This window comes from Pygocentrus nattereri, chromosome 2, assembly GCF_015220715.1.
Source record: "Pygocentrus nattereri isolate fPygNat1 chromosome 2, fPygNat1.pri, whole genome shotgun sequence".
Lineage (NCBI taxonomy): Eukaryota > Metazoa > Chordata > Actinopteri > Characiformes > Serrasalmidae > Pygocentrus > Pygocentrus nattereri.
The window spans coordinates 48,254,241-48,278,547 of record NC_051212.1 but is presented as its reverse complement, the minus strand read 5'-3'; positions in this window follow the sequence as shown (position 1 = coordinate 48,278,547).

The window sequence follows — 24,307 nt, the reverse complement described above, 5'->3', positions numbered from 1 at the left end:
AATTTTAACATTTTTCCCTTCTACTTGTCTGTTTGAACTCATAATAGACTTCAGCAGGTCAGAATGTTATCAGTCACTTTAAGCCATCTTCTCTTTGAACGTGTGAGTGCTGAGGATGCCTGTCTGTTGGTCTCCAAGGAGACGAAGCAAAAACAATTAAAGCAAATGTCAGAACACGAGACACTTGTCTGCCCCCCCCACCCGCCTTGCCACACTTGATAAAAAATGATGTGCTTGTTTTGGAAATTTCACAAAATGAACGAACGTCTAATCTCGCTGTAATGCTGAGGACTGATGGGTCCCCCATTTCAAGGGTCAAGAGTCAAGAAAATCAGTTTTAGCATTCCATCCATATTCAGTATACTGTCACTCTCCAGTAGGACAAAACAGTAGAAATGCCCAATACAGTGTATTATTGTGAAAGCATAATTCAGTGGTAAGATCTGAATCAAGATCTGAATCAAGTCTGAGTAGATTTATGAGTCATTTAAGGGCAAGTCCGAGTCACATTGTGTGTCAGTCAAGGGCCAGTCTGAATTGAGTTACGAGTATGTCAAGGGCAAGTATATGTCAAGTTGCATGACAGTGAAGGCCAAGTCCGAGTAGATTTATGAGTCAGTCAAAGGCAAGTCCACATCGAGACATGACTTGATCAAGAACAAGATCCAAGTTGAATTGCGAGTCAGTCAAGGGCAGGTCTGGGTTAAGTTATGAGTCAGTCAAGGGCAAGTCAAAGTCAAGTTGCAGGTCAGTGTAGGGTAAGTCCAGATAGATTTGTGAACCAGTCAAGTGCAAGTCCATGAAGAGGCATGATCCACGATGAGTTGCAAGTCAGTCAAGGGCAAGCCTTGATTAAGTTCTGGGTCAGTCAAAAAATAGTCAAAGCTGAATTGTGGGAATAGTCTGAGCCTAGTTGAGAATCAGTTAAAGATTAAAATGAGTCAATATGTGAGTCAGCCAAGGGGAAGTGTGAGTTGAATTGGTAGTGAGTAATGAACAAGTCTGAGTTGAGTTGGCAAGCAGACAGAGGCGAGTTCAAGTCAAGTTGCAAGAGTTGCAAGTCAGTCAGTCAGTCCAAGTCAAGTTACAAGTCAGTCAAAGACTTGTCTGTGTTTTGAGTCAATGAAGGGCAAGTTAGAGTCAAGTTGTGAATCAGTCAAGGGCAAATCTGAGACTTATTGTGAATCAATCAAGGACAAGTTGGTGTCAAGTTGCATGTCAGTCAAGAGCAAGTCCAAGACAAGTTGTGAGTCAGACAAGGGCAAGTTCAAGACAAGTAAGTCAGTCAAAAAGAAGTCTGAGCTGAGTTGTGAGTGAGTCAAAGACTAGTCTGAGACTAGCTGTGAATCAGTTAAAGACTAAAATGAGTCAGTCAACTCTGAATTGAGTGGTCATGTCAATAAGAACAACTCTCAAGGCAAGCTGCAAGTTAGTCAATGGCAAGTTCGACATGAGTTGCAAGGTAGTCAGTCCGAGTCTCTGACTTGAGTCTCCATCTCTGCTATGCAGTAGGAGACAAACAGAATAATGTAAAACTATAGTGTGCAATAGTACAGATTTAAGTAAATTAACCATGCAAATGATATGTAAGCAATGAGACATGCAAACCATAGCAAAGTGTGGGAGTTGATAAGTCACTAAATGCAATGGTGATTTGGTTCTTTTCAGTAGTTTTTTCAAATGCTCGGGTCTTGGTCACTCTTGGTGTTTCTATTCTGTGGCTCCTGGCTGCAGCTAGAAGGTCACAGAGGCCATTCCCAAAATTGTGCAGCGAAAAGGAGAAGCACATTCATTCACTCACTGTTTCCAAGCCAGTGTGTATGGGGCATGATATGGCCTGGGAATGGGTCAGCTGGAATCCTGGAGGGTCCTGATGCCCCACAGTAGACCTTTGGACATGATCACAATGAAAGGTCATTCTGTAGCCTTTCCTTCCACATGGGCCCTCAAAGCCACTTATTAATCAAAGCCTCACAGTGTAGATACATTCCCATTGAGCAGCTGATATTCTCAAGTATGCCCATATGAGACATATGAGACTCTGAAATGCCTCAGACTGAAGAAAGCTCATGAAGTGAATCTAATAACAGAACAGCTCTTTTTGTAAGTGCTGCTGAAGTTGTCAAACTGATTGGGGCATCTTGGGACACTGACAAGCAGCTTGACTAGCAACAGACATCCAACTGTGTTAAGTGGTTTCTCTCAAACATCAGGTCAAAGTGTCCCTAACTTGAGAACAAGAGTTTTTTCAGAAGACATAAGACGTGATCTGTATGTGACACTACATAACAAGAATTGTGGTTGATAAAAACTAAAGGTTTTAGTTTTTAAAGCAAGAAAACAAAACTCTGTCACATCTGCGCAAGCACTTCTGAGAAACCTGGAGCCAGACTACAGAGAACTCTTCAGAGAAAACAGCAACTTCTTGATGCTGTTTTGTTTTATTTATGGCTGTATTTGTACATTTTGTGTTAACACATATACAAGTTAGGCGTTTCTAATAAAGAGGCCAGCAAGCAGAAATATAAATGAGGTGTTCTTAATAAAGTGGCCAGTAAGTGGATGTACAAGGTAGGTATTTTCAATAAAATGGCCAGGGGGTGGAAATACAAGGTAGGTTTTTCTATTAGAGTGGCCAGTGAGTGGAAGGAGAAGACGAGTGTTTCTAATAAAGTGGCCAATGAGTGGAAGAACAAGGTGAGTGTTTCTAATAAAGTGGCCAGTGAGTGGAAGTACAAGATCAGTGTTTCTAATAAAGTGGCCAATGAGTGGAAGAACGAGGTGAGTGTTTCTAATAAAGTGGCCAATGAGTGGAAGAACGAGGTGAGTGTTTCTAATAAAGTGGACACTACACATTTCATGATTTCAGTAATGTTGGTTTGTATCAGCAAGAAATCCATTAATCAAAGACTCATTGGGCACCTAGAAATACAGCAGCGACACATCATGTGGAAACACAAAAGAACGCTTCAAATAATATGACCTAATTGAGCCAAGCCTGCTTACCAGGCTCATGTTGGCGCCTGTTCAGAAACAAACCAAATTAGATTTTTGATTGGAACTTAAAAAGGAAGATTGCAAGTCATGCATGGTTTGTGTGTAAAAGGTAAGATAGCTTTGAAGAGAACAGATAAAAAGCCTCAACAACATTAAAGGCAAAATTTGCTTTGCACAACAAAGGGCTCTTTTCCCCTGATCGGTGGTTAAGCAAACAGGCTGCCATTCACTTGACTGTGGGTAGGATGCTGATGGGTCACAGTAGACAGCACTTTTTCCACTGAAAATAAATCAGCAACTCTGAAAAACCTCCTCAGAAATAAATGCCGTCAATCACAGACAAGCTCTTGGTAGTGGCGTGCAGCAGCATGTTGAGAGTGATTGAATGCAGAGGAGGAGAAAAGGGCTGAGTTTTGGTCTGGAGATAAAGTAAACAAGTGGCCACCAAACCTCCTCTGCAAAGTGTAATTTCAACCTGCAACATTTTGCCCCACACCTTCCCCAATACTAATGGATTTGATTCGGCCAATCATTGAACCTCTGAAGAAGTTAATCTACTGGAGCAGGTGTAGACTGTGGTTGGAATCATCTCTAGGATTAGGGTTGATGACCATTGAACTAAGTCAATATACAGCTAATAGTGCATATAACAGGTCATTATTGCCAAACCTGGAGATAGATTATACTCATGGGCCACTTTATTAGAAATGCCTACCTTGTACGTCCACAAACTGGCCACTTTATTAGAAACACCTACCTTGTACTTCTGCTCACTGGCCACTTTAATAGAAACACTCATCGTGTACGTCCACAAACTGGCCACTTTAATAGAAACACTCATCTTGTACTTCCACTCACTGGCCACTTTATTAGAAACACCCACCTTGTATGTCCACAAACAGGCCACTTTATTAGAAATGCCTACCTTGTACTTCCACTCACTGGCCACTTTATTAGAAACACTCACCTTTAACTTCCACTCACTGGCCAATTTATTAGAAACACACACCTTGCCATGCACGGACTTTTTGAGCTCTAGCTAGCTTATACATCCACTATGTAAATATACAATTACATGCTATTTTTTCAGCCACTTGTTATTTCATCATTATTCAAGTTTTGACCACATGACAGCTGTTGGCCAGATATTATATTGGTGGCAAATCATTATCAACACTGCATTCTTTTCCATCTCCTACAAGTCATTCAGTAAACATGAAACAAAAACCGCTCAGAATTCCAACTCTGAGTTGCCTCCCTTTTCATTCCTCATATCCCTACCACAGATTGAAGTTGTGGTCAGCACTCATCAAGTTTTAATATTCATGGATAACAAACATGCTCATTCATTTCTAAGGCATTTTCTTTTGTCAATAAAAAACAGACAATGTCCTTTGAAGAGTCATTTCACAATCTATAAATTACAGGAGAGGGTTGCTGACAATGCATTCAGTCTTATAGTGGTTTTGTTTGGTATATAGCAGGGCTGTTAACATTCCACTCACTGGCCAGTTTATTAGAAACACGTTTTACTTCCACTCACTGGCCACTTTATTAGAAACACCTACCTTGTTTGGAATATAGCAGGGCTGTTAACATGAACACATTACTAAAGGGCTAATAACATGGTAATAATGTGTTCACAACTTAACACTTAACAATCAATTAATGCCATTAATTGTTCTAATACCATTAGAGCATTTTCCTAGACTGACCTTTCATATCAATTGTAACAATTTGTGCAAATTGTAGTCTCCACTAGCCAAGACATGACTAGCAAACACTTTAAACAGATGCATGCACATAACATTTTTCATTACAACACAAAAAGTTTATTTCATGTGTTTCTGTGTTGACATTTTTTAATGTTACACACTGAATTCAGATTTTGGGACACATTTACTTCATAACAATGGGCTGTAACTGCTCACCATGTGGCCATGAGGGGCAGGGATACAGTCTCATTTCCTGCTCTAAAATGTGGGGGTGTGGCTAAAATAAGGCTCCGCCTACAGACTAAACCTTTGTGTTTCAACAGTGGCTTGAAAATATGGGACAGCATTTTTAAAATTCATTTTTATTTATTTAATTTTGATTTGGTTAAATCAAAATCTTTCAACTTCACTTTAAAACATTGAAAAAAAAATGGAAAAGAAAAAAAATATTATTTGTCCAAGTTGATATTTAGGGTTAGTGTTTGGGACAGCTGCCTCCTAGTCTTGTATACATATAGCTTATGACTGTCTCTGTTCATGCCTTGAATTCAAATAGATCACAACCCCTTCTACAGTTTGAAACAAGTTGGTAGAGTCATCCATATAGCAGTTTTTGAGTGAATCATTTTGTAAATACTTCAATTTAAAGCCTAACTGTGATTAGAGGAGCCTGCTGTCTTTTGAATGAAGAGTTGTTTGTAACAGAAAGATTTTTTTTTGGAAAGATAAGTAAAGTGTCCATTAAACATGTGAACCTAGTAAACCTAATAAAAAGATAAAGATTTAAGATGAGCATGGATAATTTAAAGATCAATGGACTTTGCATTTATAATCACTCCAACTGTTTTCCTGATATGTTCTACATATTTACAACAAGAAGCTGTCGAACGCTAATAAGTCACCAAGCTGAAGTCATTTTAAATTTCCCCATTCTACCTTAAATGGCGCTGCAGGAACATTCTGTAAGTTGAAACTGGTGACTGAGAAGCTCATAACATCTGAACGTCGAGAGGCATTTTACAAGAAACTTCTACTTTTTAGAAAAGTTTCCTGCCAGAGATGTGAGAAAAGTCGCTATAGCTGAGCTAAAGCTTCAAGCAGAGCAAAGTAAGTCTGGGTTTTTTGTTTAGATTTTTTAGCCTATGCTAGTACCACATGCCGAGACATGTTTACAGCCAAGATGGTAAAATGTTGTGGCTCCCAAGGTGGTTTGATTTTTGGACAAAATGGCTCTTCTTCGCATTCGGATTTCCGACCCCTGCACTTAGAAGATATGATGTTCTCTGAGGGCTCAGACAGAACAACTCTGTCCAGACACCACAAGAGCTAACTAAGCATTATCAAATGCATCTTCTTGTGCAAAGGTGCAGGTTAAGAGAAGCAGGAAACGCTGATTACATGTCATTTATTATGTTTGTTCTGGAGAACAGCAAGCGCAAAACTGAGGAGGCAGGTGTTTGAGGTTGCTGACTATGCTCCCTTCATTTGTTCATTAAAAACAACAAAACACACAAGCCATAATTTTGCACACTGTAATTGAATCTGATGTTCGCCGAGAGCTGTGGCCATGCAATCTACTCCCAGCGGACCTCGCTTGCCCGGATAAGAGTGAGCACCTCAGGCAACATGCCCCCACCAGAAGACTTGCAGCGGAAATGGCCTCAGATTGCTTTCTCTCTCCAATTATGGACACAAACCCAATCAGTATCCCGTGGCAATGTAACAACTGCCATAATATCAAGCTGAATTAATTCCCATCTAGGGTTTTAATTGGGTGGAAAGTGGAGCTCAGTCGCACTCGCTTTGGTCATCGGAATACAGTAACCACCTTCTCAGCTCTTTCACAGGGTGCATAGAATGCAAAGGACATCCATAACATGGTAAAGCTTATGTGCTATTATACACACTGATCAGCCATAACATTAAAACCACATCCTTGTTTCTATACCCATTATTAGCTCCACTTACCACATAACTCCACCTACTTTATAGTTCTGTAGTTACAGACTGAAGGCCAACAGTTTCTCTTTATACTTTGTTGCCATGTTCTTCAGTGGTGAGGACCCCTATGGGACCACCACATAGCAGGTACTTTTTGGGTGGTGGATCATTCTCAGCACTGCAGTAACACTGACGTATTGGTGGTGTGTTGGTGTGTGTTGCGCTGGTCTGAGTGGATCAGACACAGCAGTGTCACCAAAAATCTCCAGCCAACAGCGTCCGGTGACCATTGATGAAGATCTAGAGGATGAGCTATAATTTCTGACTTTATGTCTACAAGGTAGGACTGTCTAATAGAGAGGACAGTGAGTGGACACAAAAAACTCCAGCAGCACTGTTGTGTCTGATCCACTCTCACCAGCACAGCACACACTAACACACCACCACCACATCAGTATTATTGCAGTGCTGAGAATGATCCACCACCCAAACAATACCTGCTCTGTTGAGGTACCACTGAAGGACAGGGTAACACAGTATGCAGAGAAACAGTTGCTCCTGTTTGGTCAGTGGAGCTGATAAAATGGACAATGAGTGTAGATACAAGGAGGTGGTGTCAATGTGACAGCTGATCAGTGTATTCCTTAATTAGAATGTTCCACCCTGCTGGTGTACAGTTTGTGCTAACCATCCCATTCATTTAACAGCATTTTAGCTATTTTTTCTTTAAATGTTACATAATTAAATGTTTAAGATGTAAACAAAGTCATTCAGACTGGTGCTCCATGCCAGAGACATTTACCAAGATGCAATTGTTCATGGCAGTGGTGATAAAAATAGATGCCTGAAATGCCTCTAAATGCTACCTTGTTGAAAGCGGTTGAATATGCTGCCAGATGCCCGAGAGACTGATTGATGGTAGTTTTGAGAAATTTGAGAAATGTTTAAATTTTGGCCTAAAACCTTTTTGCCTTAAAATCCATTTATGGTGGAGAGGTTCAGGATGCTCTGATGCAAAATAGTGCCCAAAGAAAACTTACATTTTCAGGCTTGTCACCATTTCACCAGTATAAACACGACACATAAAACTCTGAAGATATGTGCAGGTTCACAGGTGGTTTTGGACAGTAAATAAAATGGCTATAATTGTGTTGCAGACATTGACCCCTGGTTCCTATCACCACCACTGTAAAGAAATCTTACTGGGTGAGGTTCAACCATGCAGATATTTTTAATGGTCAGTTTCTGACCACAGAGCCACTCTTGGCTGGACAGTTTTTCTTCTCTTTTTCAGTGAGGGCTTCATGACAGCTACACATCCTTTCAGACCCAGATGTCTTCTCACAGCGGAAAGATGGACAGAAACACCTGTGGATATTTTTATATCTGAAGCAAGTTGAGCTTCATCTCCTCTCTCGTAAACATGAACATACTGTTTAAAAGTGATGGTGACACCTTTGGTGGTCTACCAGGTGTTTGATGACTGTTGGGAATCTCATTTTCTCTGGGTCAAGTTAGAGCTCCAGTTTTGGAAACTTTTGTTTTTTTTCTCACTTATTTGACTTTATCTTCATTAAGCAAGTAGACTATCTTTATCCAACCAGCAGAAGCAGGGCATCTACACTATGTTGGGCAGACATCTCAAAAGCTTTGCCATTTGTAAGTCAGTCTTTCTTTCCTGAGCTTGATGAAATATTTGCTGACTTTATTCTCAACAGGTGCTGCAAATTATTCTAGGTATAATTGCTTTGCATGTTGATATACATGGCCATCAAAAGGTAATAGAAGCTGTTCTCAATCTCAGCTTCCTAATGCAAACACTATGTTAGGTTTGGTGTAAAGCAAGAGTTGGCCGTGCGTGCCGTCAATCAGAGCTGGCTCTGTTGAAATAAACGAGAGGATTTTTCAACATATTCAGAGCTCGGTGTCAAATATGCCCTGACAGCGCTAAAGCGTCTCAGCCATCTTTGTCAAACTGACAGACGATATTTGGAGAAAAGCTGCTGTTAGCTAAAGAGCCAGAAGCCCTCAGCAGGCGTGTTCCCACAGGACTCCTAAGTGAAGATCCAGTTCCTTTGCTAGATTTCAAGACCGAGGCCTCTAAAATAAATTTGCTTTATTTGGCCGTAAATCCTATGGGTGGATGATTATGATCTATAACATCTTGGCCTTGAATTGTTGGAATTCCAGTTAGAATGCCTCCCCTGTCTTTACTGAAAAGGCATGAGCCGTGCCGGACCGATCTTTAAATAACAGATCCCAGAGGCTAATTACACCCCACACACCTCAGCGCTCTTAAATCGTATGCAGCTTCCACTTTATTTGGGTTTATTTGGCTTGTTGTAGGTGTAAATGACAGTTTAGGCAACAAGAGCCTCAGTGTCTCGGCAGCAAGGAAATCTGGCGGCACGCTATCTCCTCTACCACATCTGTAGTGCATAAAAAGCGCAGCAGTGGACATTTCCTGTTCGGAGACTGGCAGTCTACGTATTTAGAAAACACGAGCAGCAGCTAATTATGGTCCATAAAAACTAAATTAGGCAGCATTAGCAAGGGCACAGGTAGCGCACATTTACAGCCAGAGTCAGGACAGCAAAATCGGAGGCCGTGACTTTGAAACTGAAGAGGCCTCCCGGCTCCAATTTGGATAACACTATTGTATTTGCAATGTAAGTCAAAGGTTTAGAGGGTGCAGGCAGGATGGATTGGGTGGAGACGGGTGCCAGGGCTGATGTGTGACAGAAGGATAGCAGCAAGAGTGAAAGGGAAGGTTTACAAGACAGTAGTGTGTCCTGCTATGATGTATGGTTCGGAGACTGTGGCTCTGTCTAAAAGACAGGAGGCTGAGCTGGAGGTGGCAGAGATGAAGATCCTGAGATTTTCGTTGGGAGTAACAAGGATGGACAAGATTAGAAATGAGCAGATCAGAGGGACAGTGAAGGTGGAGCAGTTTGGAGATAAAGCCAGAGAGGCCAGGTTGAGATGGTTTGGACATGTGTTGAGGAGGAATAGTGGATATATTGGGCAAACAATGTTGGAGATGGAGCTGCCGGGTAGAAGATGAAGAGGTAGACCTCAGAGAAGGTTTATGGATGTAGTGAAGGTGGACATGGAGATGGTTGGTGTGAAAGTAGAAGAGGCAATGGATAGGGCAAGATGGAGGCAGATGATCCGCTGTGGCGACCCCTAAAGGGAGCAGCCGAAAGAAGAAGAAGAAGAAGAAGAATGTAAGTCAAAAGTTTGGTAACACTGTATTTGGAGTGGTCCTTCGTAGATGATCAGCAAACTCTTAACAGATTATCAGCAGCACATCAACAACATATCAGTGAAGGAGCAGTAGTGAAGCATTTGAATATACTGAGGTAAATATTGTGAAGATGTTCTGTTGATACATTACTTATGGTAATATGTCACTTCCGTCATGCAAAACCTAACCTTACCCTAATCCTGACCCTAATCCTAACCTTAACCTCAACCCAAAACCTAATCCTGACACTCATATGTTTTTGACATGTTACTGAGTCAGTTGAGTATTTCTTTCATCTTAAAAGGACCACTCAAATTAAAGTGCCACCAGACATTTTTATGCTCATTCATGCTTTAAGTAATATACACATTGAGAGAAATATTTAGATGCTATTTGATTATGTAATTTAATATATTTCCAGTGCATAAATCCACTTCAAATGTACACATATTGTCACGATTGGCCCCTCCCAGTCCTGTCCATGTGCTCGTGTTGTGTTTACTTCACTGTCCTGCCCCCTTGTTTCGTGACTCTGTCCCTGATTGTTTCCACCTGTTTTCTGCCTGTCCCTCGTCATCCCTGTGATATATAAGCCCCATGTTTAATCTGTTCATTTTCATCATGTCTGTCCATCCTGCTCTCTGTGTTGGCTCATTGAACCTGGACTGTTTTGACCATGATTCTGGATTTGCCCCGAATAAATCTTGCTTTTCTTTGCACATGCGTCCGCCTCATCATCAATCCTCGTTACACATATAGTGTCTTTCATCTTTGTATTTATAGATATGAACAAAGTATGTATTTACAAGCATAAACAAAGATATGTTTGAAAAATTAAACTAAGAGGAAAAGAAGTATTCAGGTGCCACCAATTAATGACATTAATACTTTGTTGGTGGCAATCCCAGCTTTGAGACTTCTATGGTAAAATGTTGTAGTGTAGTGGTACAATTGTGGCCCATTCCTTCAATTTCCCAAGATTATGAGGGTCCCACAATTTTAAAATCCTCTGAAACTTTTAATGGGATATCAGGAGTTTGGCTACACCATGTAAGCACCATGCATTCTCCAGACGCCCCGAGTTTAACTCAAAGTGGTCAAGTCACCAGATCAAATGCAAGGTGGCCATTCATTGACAGTAATGGAGTTGGGATTTAGTGGTTGAAGTTGCTGAGTACCCTAAACTGTATGATTTCACAGGTGGAAATAATCCTTATATCACCAGAAACCACCTTTTTAGTGTAGCTTGTTTTTGCTAGGTAGTATTTGCTACACACTTAAAAATGCTGGTTCTTCAAGGGTTCTTTAGAAAAGAAAATGTTTCTATACAGAACCATGAAGACTCAAACCCTTTGCATGATTACAGGGTTCTTTGGGTGTCATAAAAATGTTCTTCAGATTGATAGTGAACGTACTGTAGATGGTTCTATATAGAACCTTTTTGGAAGGGGTTCTATAAAGCACCAAAAAGTGTTCTTCTAGTGTTTTGATGTCAAGTTTGTAACAACAGAAGAACCAAGGGTTTATCCTGCGGAACCCACAGCAGCGTACTGGCTATGAGATCCAGATCCAGACCTCATCCAGACGTTAGCTAGGGACTCATGCATGTGTACGGGTATCGTACCCTCACTGCAGTTCTCAATGCAGGAGCGGCAAGATAACTCGTGTTGGGTGACTTGTTGGTCAAGAAAAAAAGGCTCATATGTTTGAGCTTTCTATGATTTTTAATAAAATATATAGTAATATAATTAGTTTTTTACAGTAATGCTATAGTTGCAGTGCCGTAAACGATGTGGTTTAGGCCGCCAGAGTACTCAGTTTATTTGTGTTGTGTGTTTCAGTTCAGCACAGCCTGCATACTGGGTATATTTTCAAAATAAAGAGCTTAGCTTGGGTTCATTGCTCCAGCAGCACTGCTGTATCTGATCCAATCAGACCAGCACAACACACACTAACACACCACCACCACGTCAGTGTTACTGCAGTGCTAAGAATGATCCACCACTCAAATAGTACCTGCTCTGTGAGGGTCCATAGGGGTCCTGACCACTGAAGAACAAGGTAAAAAGGGATCAGAAAAGCAGATGGACTACAGTCTGTAACTGTGGAGCTACAAAGTGCAGCTATTCAGTAAGTGGAGCTGATAAAATGGACAATGAGTGTAAAAGCAAGGAGGTGGTCATAATGTTATGCCTGATCCGTGTATAAAGCGCTGGCTTGTCAAAGTCATGTGAACTTTGGTGGTTTGTAAATTTCTCATGTTGCATACCTACCCCGTTCATGTGTATGGTTAGTATGTGACTACTACCTGAGCCACTCATGCACTGTGAGGAGATCTGATCTGAGGAGAATATAGAATTCTTTAGGTAACACATTGCAAGTCTTTTGATTCGTAGATTTTTAGAAATCAATTTTTCCCGCTGCATAAGATTCAGTTTTCCATGTTTCCCTCCCACAACTTGATGCAGTGGCATCAGGAGGAATTATAAATGATGCAACAAGAAAACGAATGAATCATCGCCCCCTGGAAGAAATGCATGTGAGCCCCAGGTAACAAATTGATCCTTTCTACAACATCCACATGAGCCAAAGGAAAACTGTTCTAGGCGATCTGGGAAAGCACAAACATAAACATGTCGTGGACATGTCATTGCTGATAAGGTACCGTTGATAGGCTAAAATATGTACGCTAGAAGGCGGAATCACAGCGGGTAACACAGATAAAGTATGTTTCATTTGTGTGGTCAATAGTTTTGCCCAGAGCTACAGGAAGCTGGTATTGACAGGAGTAATGGACCAGTTTCCCTGGGATTCAAATATAACTGCAGTGGGAGGATTGGCAACATGTTCATGAAGCCAGCAGACCCAGACAGAAAGCCAAATAACATTCTCAGGGTTTGTGTCTGGGTGTGCTGGAGTAGTGGAGTTGCTTGCCCAAGCCTAATCGTCTTTACTCCCTTGCATTTAAAGACAGCAAGGACAACTAATTCCTCTTTCATTTTGTGCTCTCGTTGCGAGCTCCCGAGACATCAGCTGTCTAAATGGCGCGCCGAGGAAACACCAAGAATATTCTAAACGGCTCTTCAACCCTCTCTATGAATAATGCACTAGAATTGTGCTCGAGTGGGCTGCCGAAGAGCTGAGATTGAAAGGAGCTTCGCTGTTGAGTTGGTAATACCGTCGCATTCGAGTGGAGCTCGCGCTAGGAATATGTTAGCACAGGGTCAACCAATTACCATGATCATGGACGTCTCACTGACAGGGGCGTTTAGATAAATACGCTTCAGTTAAAGTAATAGGTCGACTGAGTGGCTGAGTTTAAAGACTTTACATTTTCATGACTGTCCACTCACTGGCCACTTTATTAGAAACACCTACTGTAAAGGTCCACTTTCATGGTGTGCAGTTGAAGATTGTAGCCCATCTGTTACTTCTAGCCCTTCATCAACTTCATCCTTGATGAAGAATGGGGTAGACAGCCACTGTGTAATTGTACACTTATATGGTCAACCTATAAGGTATCTGTGTCTATTAAAGTGGCCAGTGAATTGAAGTGCAAGTAAGGTGTTTCTAAATAAAGTGGCTGGTAAGTAAAGGTACAGGGCAAGTATTTCTAATAAAGTGGCCAGTGGTTAGAAGAACAAGATAGATGTTTCTAATAAACTGGCCAGTGAGTAGAAATACAGAACAGGTGTTTGTAATAAAGTGGCCAGTGAGTGGAAGTACAGAGCAGGTGTTTCTATTAAAGTGGCCAGTGAGTGGAAGTACAGGGCAGGTGTTTCTATTAAAGTGGCCAGTGAGTGGAAGTACAGGGCAGGTGTTTCTAATAAAGTGGCCAGTGAGTGGAAGTACAGAGCAGGTGTTTCTATTAAAGTGGCCAGTGAGTGGAAGTACAGGGCAGGTGTTTCTAATAAAGTGGCCAGTGAGTGGAAGTACAGAGCAGGTGTTTCTATTAAAGTGGCCAGTGAGTGGAAGTACAGGGCAGGTGTTTCTATTAAAGTGGCCAGTGAGTGGAAGTACAGGGCAGGTGTTTCTAATAAAGTGGCCAGTGAGTGGAAGTACAGAGCAGGTGTTTCTATTAAAGTGGCCAGTGAGTGGAAGTACAGGGCAGGTGTTTCTAATAAAGTGGCCAGTGAGTGGAAGTACAGGGCAGGTGTTTCTAATAAAGTGGCCAATGAGTGGAAGTACAGGGCAGGTGTTTCTATTAAAGTGGCCAGTGAGTGGAAGTACAGGGCAGGTGCTTCTAAGAAAGTGGCCAGTGAGTGGAAGTACAGGGCAGGTGCTTCTAAGAAAGTGGCCAGTGAGTGGAAGTACAGGGCAGGTGTTTCTAAGAAAGTGGCCAGTGAGTGGAAGTACAGGGCAGGTGCTTCTAAGAAAGTGGCCAGTCTTTTTTAAATTATGCTGCATATGATTATTCTGTATCTCTGGGTTTGGCAGTGATGAGTTGTTGGATGCTCTACTAACTCTATATTGGACTGGAAAGTTTTAGTTCAGTGTGCGGAGATTGAAACAGTTCATCAGTTCATTTTAGTTCATCAGCTGTGTGCGGGGGTAGAAACAGTTACTTGCGTTTACATACTAATTAACACAAAAATACAGACAGCCATGGAGCTCAGCATCCTCCATATGACATTTAATAGTGATCGCCAATTATAATCAACTGTAATTTGAATGAAAGTGGTCCTCAATTCTAAACATGAATTTGGGGAGTGCAGAAAGTTTTGCATTGATGAATGGATGGAGGGATGGATGGATGGCTGGCTAGACTGAAAGTTGTGTATATGAATGTCATTGATTTTCCCGATAATTCTCATAGAAAAGTCATTTTAAAGCTCACGGAAATAGGAAATGACTCTCAAGAAATACAGTTTCATACAGCCAAGGTTACAGCCCTTTCGTTATGAACCTGGACTATGCAGGTCATACTTGGATAAAAATGTGACAGTGAGATTTTCTTGTAATGACTAGAAAAATCCCTTCTGATGATATACATTGAAGGTGGGAGGAACCTTTTGAAACTACAACTGCTCTGAGATGGACTTTTTTGGGGAAATGTTTCTTTTTTCATTAGTTGGTGAAAGCATAGTTTTTTTTTTTCTTTTCTCCAAATGCAAATGAAGACTCTACCGTGGAAAGTGGATCCATACATCAACAACATCAAGAAACACCGCTGACTTCTCTGGGCTGAAGCTCTTCTGAGATAGGCTGGTGAAAAGTGAAAATGTGTTCCGTGGTCTGATGAATACTAATGATGAAGCAGAGTAATACTAATCTAGAAGCAGAAGGAGAGCTAACTTAACTGCTAGGAATATTTTATTGCAATTATGAGGACGTCAGATCATTACAACACGTTATAATTGTCCCGATTTTGCTAAACAAAGATAGAATCATTGTTTATGTTACATTTTTTACGACAGGTACGACTAATTACACTTAGTTTTACATATAAGCCTATAGATCAGTGCCCAAGCTAGCAGGCAGGATTGGTTGACGCTATAGGGATTCCCAATGGTTGCATGATCTTCTTGCGTAATGCATGCTGGGAATTGTAGTGAGAGAACTAGCGGATGGTACAGAATATAACATGGCAATGCTTCTAAACTGGAATGCTCCATAAATTTATATAAATTATTGATCACTCATGGCTAAAGTGTAGATTCTACATTTTTAAGTAGAAGACATTGTATAATGAGATTCTGTCATAAAAAGCTACTGTTGTGTGTACAAAATAGTTTTGGAGAAAGAAAACGTGCCCGAAAAGGTTTCAAAGCTGAAAACCTGCGCTCTGCTTGGCTTCTAAACATGTGATTTTAATCGAATTAACTCTCCCAGGTTCCCTGACTGCCATCTGCATCTTGAAAAACTGCATGGGTGAAATTAGAAGGGTGCCAGAAATGTTCATTCACAGGCCTCAGCTTTGGGTATTAGACTTGAGTATCTTCCCTCTTCTGGCACCTCATCTGCGCCCACTTGTCCTTATAATCTCCCGGCCTGCTAAAGTGCCATAAATTGAAAACATAAACACACACCTTTGCGGGGAGGGGGTGGGGGTGGGTGGGGGGCGGGGGGGTTGCAAGCGAGCTTTGCCTGATTACATCTGCTGCTCCAGCAATCACCAAGCCTAAACTGCGCGAGTCAGCAGCCGATAAGCTCCCACAAATAGGCCGACTACACAGGGGCATAAAAAAACATATGTATACTCCCCTCCCTCCATGACTGGCGAGGGGTACGAGGGGGGTCTAAATAATTCAGACACAGTGCTTTCGGTGTAAGCGGAGCCTGGGTATTATTCTCGCACTCCAGACATGGCGACGCCACTCCTGTGGATGTCAGAAATGTCAAACATGTACAAGGAGAAAGGTCTCAGTTCTGGGACAACGATGCAATATGACTGTGATGGACTGACGGGCACACTGATGACTAGTGGCTACCGCTAGAGGCCCAAAACTAACTGATTTTCCAAGCTAGGTGATCTCCAGGTACAAGCGCAATTCTAAAAAATAAAACCTGGGACAGAACGTGGAAGGCAAATGAAAACAGAAAGCAATTCGCTGTTGTCGGAACAAAACCTCGTATCTCCAAAATGGTAACTTTACAACAGAAGGAAAAACCTACTTAACTTTTAATGGAAGTCAATAGAACCAGACGTCTTTCCAAGTCATTTTGGTCTGTTTCTTTTGGTCCATTCATCATGAAATTTACACACGATGTAAAAATCAACAGGCGTTTTCAAATTGTCTAAAAACTGAAAATACAAGGTTTTTATAGCGACAACAGCAAATTGTTTGTAAATCTATTTTACTCCTTAAGTGGTACAAATAAAGATCTTTAATAATTTCGCTTTTGAAAATAAATCATTTTGTAAATAAATACAATATTCTGAGACTAATGTCTGGGACACGTCCAAAAAAAAGTTGAGACAGGTACAATTTAAGACTAGGAACCTTGTGAAATGTTCAAAAAGCATCTTAAACAAGTGATGCAATCATGCTTAGATGCGAAAAAAGCTTAAGAATAACAATCCCTAATGAGCAAAGGCAAAGATTTTAGGTACTGCACCCTCTACAGTGCAGCATTTCATGAAAATATTTAAGGAATCCAGAGAAATCTCTTTGACTGTTAATGACCTTTGATCCCTTAGACAGCATTATACTGAAGACTGTCATGCTTCTGTAATGAATATAAACAGTTTGTTTTTGCTGCATATAAAAAAAAACAACTGAAGACTCTGCAAAGGAAAACGGAATCTATATATCAGTAACATCCAGAAACACTGCCAACTTCTCTGGGCTGAAGCTCATCTGAGATGGACTGACAAAAGTGAAAATATGTGCTGTGCTCTGATTAAATTATACCTTTCAAATTGTTTCTAGAAACAATGGATGTTGCGTTTCTCCAAACCAAAGACCATCCTGGTCATTTATTGACATTGACATTAAATAAATAAATTGACATTGACATCCTGATTGTAGCCAACGCAAAGTGGCTGTCATGGTGCAGGGGAGTGTTAGTGGGAGTGTTACCTTCACATGCACATCTTGGAGCAACATATGCCACCATCTAGATGATGTCTTTTTCAAGGATGTCCCTGCTTGTTTCAGCAAGACAAAGCCCAGGCACATTTTACATTTATTACAACAGCATGGCTTTGTAGTAACAGAATGCAGGTGCTAGACTGTCCTGTCTCACATTAAAGCATGTGGAATATCATGAAGTGCAATATTTAATAATGAATACCTCAGACTGTTGAGCAGTTTCAGTGTTATGTCAAGCAAGATTTGGAAAAAATACTTATATATATATATATATATATATATATATATATATACACAACAAAGTTAATTAGTTTAAACATTAAATATCTTAATTTGTACTATACTCTTAAAGAAAAAATGGTACAAAACTGTTGCTGGGGCAGTTCCCCTCTTGTCACTGGGGTGATACCTTCAAAGTCACATCTCAGTACCTTAAGTCAGGAACACAATTGTACCATAATAACATTTTTAAAGCTCTTTTGACTCAAGACACCCTGTCTCGTCTCAGGGCTTTTTGTTTTATTGTTCTGTTTTAAAACATTAGTTACAAATATGTATTTTTTATTGGAAAGAAACTTATTTAAGGTCCACAATTGGAAGGAGTATTCTTTTGGGATCAGTAGGGAAAAGTTATACAGTATTTTGGCAAAAGTTTAACTACTGAAAGGATTATCATGCCAATTCAAATTCATATAAGTGACCTAATAAAAGCGTACTGTAACCTTTTCAGCACAGAAACCAGCAATAAAAGAGACTTTCACCTAATTCTAAGCAAAAATTCAACAAACTACACTGCAATTTGTTAAAAAAAAAGGGTAAGGTGTCTGGCAGCAAAAGTTCCCATAATTTTATAGTAAAATTCTGTACAGTGGATTACTGTAAAATTACAGCTTTCCCCTGTAAATATTCATTTCATCATTAAAAAACATCTGTAGGATGTATTAAAATCATGTAAATACTGCAGAAATACATTTAAAGTATGCCATTAAAGGGTTGCTATCTTTTAAATAACAGTATAATGAAGTTATTTCATAGAATTATTTAATCAATTTACAACATGCACCTGTCAAATTACAGATTTTTAAAGTAAAATAAAGAAACATTATTTAAATTAATGGGCGCTTTACTGTATTTTCAATCCTATTAAACATTTATCAACAGACATAATCTGTCAATACATGTTCTTATCTTACAAATGGGAGGTTAGGGAACAAGCCCTATGACCAAAAGGTTGCCGGTTCGCTCCCCTTGGCTGACAATCCATGACTGAAGTACCCTTGAGCAAGGCACCTAACCCCCAATTGCTCCCCAGGTGCCGTGGATAGGGCTGCCCACTGCTCCGGGCAAGTGTGCTCACTGCCCCCTAGTGTGTGTGTATGTGGGTGTTTCACTGCACGGATGGGTTAAATGCAGAGGTCTTATTTCACAGTGTGCAAACACAGTGACAAATGGTTGTTAATTCTAAAAATAATTCTATTTTACACGGATAACACTTAATTGTTGGTCGATCTGCCTACTAACTATTACAATGTGTTGTTTACCCACAAGATACCGCTGTCACAACATTGGATTCTACTTGTCAAATACAGAAATACAATGCAACATTATATGTAATTTTACATTTTTATTTTATCATTCAGTATATTCACAGAAATGTGCCATTATCAATAAAACTACATACCATAATTTGTGGTCATTTTGTTATATTCCAGTTTTTATACAGGAGCATTTTTTCACAATTCACAACATTTGTGCAATGCTTGCTATTTATTGTACTTTGTATTACATATTTCATACTATTATATGAACTTTGATGGACAAAAACACAAAAAGCATACAAAATTGTAAATTCTGTCGAACTGATGAGGCCGACTATGGAAGCCCATTCCCACCAAAAAAATCCAGCACCAATTCTTTTTTTTCATCATTACGTGAATTGATGTGCCATTATTTTGAAATATTAAGATGAAGCTATTATTTTGAGATACTATGTCACCATTTTGTGATACTTGTCACGATTGGCCCCTCCCAGTCCTGTCCATGTGCATTTGTTTTGGTTTTCTAGTCCTGCCCCCTCGTTTCATGACTCTACCCCTGATTGTCTCCACCTGTGTTTGCACCTGTCCCTTGTTACCCTTGTATTTAAGCCCTGTGTTTTCCCTGGTCTGGTTAATGGTCTTTTTCTGTTTGAATCTCTATTTGATGTATGTTGGTTGTTTGTTATCTGCTGTGTTGGATGTTCTGTTTGCTCTGTTCTGCTTGTTCTGTTGAATTCTGGTGTCTGTCATGTCTGCCCCCCCGATCTCTCCGTATTGGCTACTTGAACCTGGACTGTTACGATGACGACCCTGGATTTGCCCTTCATAAATCTCACTTATCTTATCTTATATGCATTTGCATCCACCTCCTCGCTCCCCGTTACAATACTAAGCCTATATATTGAGATACTAAGTCATTACTTTGAAAAAATGTGTTATTTTGAGATGCTTATTTTGACAAATATTCTCTTTATTTTAAGATGTTTCCTCATTGTTTTCATTTATATGTTAATATCTATTTTATATTTATTTATACTTTCATCTCAAAGGCATAAAGAACAATGAGAACAAGAACATGTGTCAAAAAAGTTAGACAGCATCTGAAAATAAGGGGTAGTATATCAAGACATTGCCCTAGTACTGGAAAATGACTTATTATTGGAAAATAATAGCAGAGAAATTCACTTCCATAATGGAAAATGTATTATGAAATGTTATGAGCAGTGGAAATAGGCATCCATAGCTGAGGGATGCAAAGCTGTGCTACAGACTATTACAAAACATGTCAAATAACATATTAAATGCTAGCTATAGGTCAAAATGCCCCTCATGACTACATAGCATATATACTTTAGTTTTATAGTGTTTACCAAATTATTCATAGGTACTGATTAATAAGACCTTAGATTAGTAACTATGTAATAAGCCCACAGGGGTTAATTTCTATTATCCTTCCAATGTCGCACTATTTACTTCATGAGCAGTGTCATATAATAAGCCCCTCGGTAGAAGAGTGTAATGCAGAGCATTGGGAACAGTCCCAGATTCCCCCTCAGTGCACTCACACAATCATGAGAGCAGCGCACTGTGAGCCAAGAGTCTAAATAGTTTCATCTGTGCTTGCACAGTGTTGGGGATTCCGGCGCACAGCTCTGCACCTGTTGCCCCTTGTTGATGCTGAAACCATAGGACCCATCTGGCGTCAGTTCAAAGTGGTACAAATTAAGCAAATTTGCAATTTGTCTTGTGGAGATTGTGCTTACATTAGAAAGTTTGTTTTAATACAAAGACTAATCTGGCAGCAGAAGATGAAGGTTTTGTTGATTGTTTTTGGGGGTTTATCCTAGTAATTACAGGCATACATCGACTCCAGCAAGGTTCATCTGATCACTGCTTCATCAGCATCACAGTCGGCAACCAGGGGTCAGCATTTTAACCATATTACCCCAATAAATTGTCATTGATCATTAAAAAAACAAATACAGAAAGTTAAACACTTGTTAGATTCTAGCTGGGGCAGCCTAAGGGGCTGGAAGTTAAGTATGATTCCAAGGACCCTGAAGAGACAGGGGCACACAAAGATTGTACCTTCTGTTTTGTGACTTTTAGGCTTACTGAAAGATTTTAAATGGAATTGTTTCATGGATTGTTCATATAATTAACCAGTACAATGCCAGAATCAGTGCATTGTCCATTCTGTGACCCCTCTGGTAACTGGTGACTTATTATTTATTTATTTTTATTCAAAACTAAGCAATAATACAGAGTTGGGCCTTCTTTGCAGTTATAGCAGCCCCCACTCTTGTGGAAAGGGAGTGTGTCTGTGGGAATTTCTGCCCACTTTAGTCAAAACAGCATTTGCGAGGTCAGGCACAGATGACATTCCAAGTCATTCCAAAGGTGTTCAGTGTGGCTGAGGTCAGGGCTTTGTACAGGCCACTGGGGTTCCCCCACACCAAACTCATCAACCCATGTCTTTACGGAGCTTGCTTTGTGCAGGGGGGCACAGTCATCCTGGAATAGGAAAAAGTCTTCCCCAAATTCTTGCCACAGTTAGATGCATACACTTGTCTAAAATGTTTTTCTATGCTGTAGGATTAACATCACCCTTCATTGGAACTAAGGGGCCCAAGCCTGGAACAACAGCCCCAGTCCATTATCCCTCCTCCACCAAACTTTATTATTGCCACTTTTTTTTTCTTATTGTTCTTCTGGCATCCGCCAAACCCAGTTGTGTCCATTAGACTGTCAAGTAGTGAAATGTGATTCATCACTCTAGATTACATGTTTCAACTGCTCCAGAGTCCAGTGGTGGTGTGCTTAACACCATTCCAGCTGATGCTTGGCACTGGGCATAGTTATCTTAGGCTTGTGTGCAAAGCCTAAATGCATATTATAACACTGCCACATTTAAAGTCCATGAGCTCTTTGGTACAACCTACACACAAATGTGTGTAGAAGCAGTCTGCATGCCTAGCTGCTTGGTTTTATACACCTGTGTCCATGGAAGTGATTGGAACACCTGAATTCAATGATTTGGATGGGTGAGTGAATACTTTTGGAAATATAGTGTATGTAGTGGGAAGCCTTGAGGGCCTTCTAGACCTTTCTGAACACAAGCAGTTGATAATCATCATACACATGACTGTTTTCCGATTTGGCAAGTTAACAAGGACTATCAGAAACCTCCATAAGATTAGTTCAGATGTCCATTATTCTGATAACCACAGCCATTCCAAATTTCGATTTTATGTTGTCATATAAAGCTCAGGAGTGATCAGCACCATCAGGCAGAATTTGCCATGCTCAGCCATTCTGTCTCCACCGCTGAAGTGCCCTCATCACCCACTCGTTCGCTGTCACGCTGCTCTCCCTCGTTTCCCTCTCTTCTTCTTCACTCTCCTCAGGGCCTTGGCAATGACTCCCAGACTTATTAGCCATCTGGTAGCAGAGTGGAGAGGAGCGGAGGGGCTCCCTCGGGCAGGAGCCACACTCGAAACAAACTCGTTGTTCCCTCCTGCACTCAACTCATTTTCCTTTTTTCTTTTCTCCATCTCAGGAAAATCAGAATCTGTCGGGCTCAGAACTCCTGAAATTACCACTTTCATACCATCTTGCATACACAGATACACACACAGGGATACAGTGAGCCAAGTTTCTCCAGCACACAGCCTGGTGTAATCTGTCATCCCCATGATGAATTATGCCTTTTGCTAGAGATGAGCCTTGAGCAGGGGAGAGAGAGAGAGAGAGAGAGAGAGAGAGAGAGAGAGAGAGAGAGCATGACTCATTTCATTGGGTTTGCTTCTCAAACATTTGCGAGATGGAATCAGTAGATCCAAAAAAGTCAAGAAGCTGTCGGGTCACTGACCTTCACCATCCGATGCAGAATGAGAGAGTAGAGCTGTTGGCAAGACCACCTTTGTCAAGTCCAAGACAATAAAAAGACTGCGACTAGTCCAAATTTATAACCAATACAATCAAGTCCTCTTTAGCATAACTTGCCTTCCCGTGAATTCCTTGGTCTTTTCAAATGGCTTGGTGCGTCATTTCAGTGTTAGCAATACCCTCAGAAAGACTCACTTGGGTGGATCAACACTTACAATTCTAGAACTGCATTCCTTTTGCTTTACTGTTGAATTGAAATGATGCAATTGCATAATAATAACAGGGTTATGTCATGAAATTACATACATGACAATTGACAATACATGGCATTGTTTAATATCAAGAATCAACAGGTAAAATTCAAATGTTTTTAACTTGTATTTTGCTACATTGTTAAACTGAACTTATGTAATTACATAGTGATTACATAGTTATGTGATAATTATGTTTACATTCTACATGAACAGGTCTCAATTTGCATTTCTAACTCTTTGCCATTCATTTTGAAGCCAGAAATGCTGGTTACAATTCTAGTGTTTTCACTTTCATGTGGCTATATTGTTGAAATGATGCAGTTACCCTACAATTAGATAGCAATGAAGTTATTTATACTTATATTCAATTTACATTATGTATTAAGAGGTTTATGTCTGCTCCCCTGCTGTTTTCCATTCATTTTGACACAAATAATGGTTTGCACTACACTGCTGGAATAAAATGATGTAATTACATAATTATTACTTGGTTATACATGTGCATGTTGTTTATATTCTGTATTGACAAGTTCAAACCTGCACTTTTGACTGTTTTATTATCAGGAATATCAAGATTTCATTCATTTGCTATACTGTTGCAATGACTATGTAATTACATAATAATTACGTAGATCATTGGGCAAGTACATTTAAACTCTTTATATTCTGTATCAACAGGTTTTGTTTGACCTCTTTTCTATTCATTTTGATGTAGGCATTTCAAGAGTTATTTCTTTTATTTTGCTGTAAAGTTGAAATTAAACTGTGTAGTACATACATAGTAATCACAGAGTTGTGTTATAAATGACATTGTTACTCTTTATATTTGTTGTTTTCAGGTTCAGTTCTGAATATGTTTCTTCTGTATGGTTTAAAATCAGAAATTAACAGTTTAGAGCTATTACTTTAATTTCTCGACACTAACGAAATGAAACTACATAATGACATAGTAGTTACATAGTAGTTACATAGTAGTTACATAATAATTACATAGCTGATTAAGGAATGATGTTTGTTTTGTTTTTTATTCTGTTTTAATAGGTTTATGTCTGCTGCTCTGCCTCTTTTCCATTCTGTGTAATGTCAGGAAATGACACAAACATGGCAAAATGTAAAAGACCTTTAAACACAGTGTACATAGTATAATAACTTTTCTATAATAACTTTTCACAGATGAGAGAACTTGGTTTTA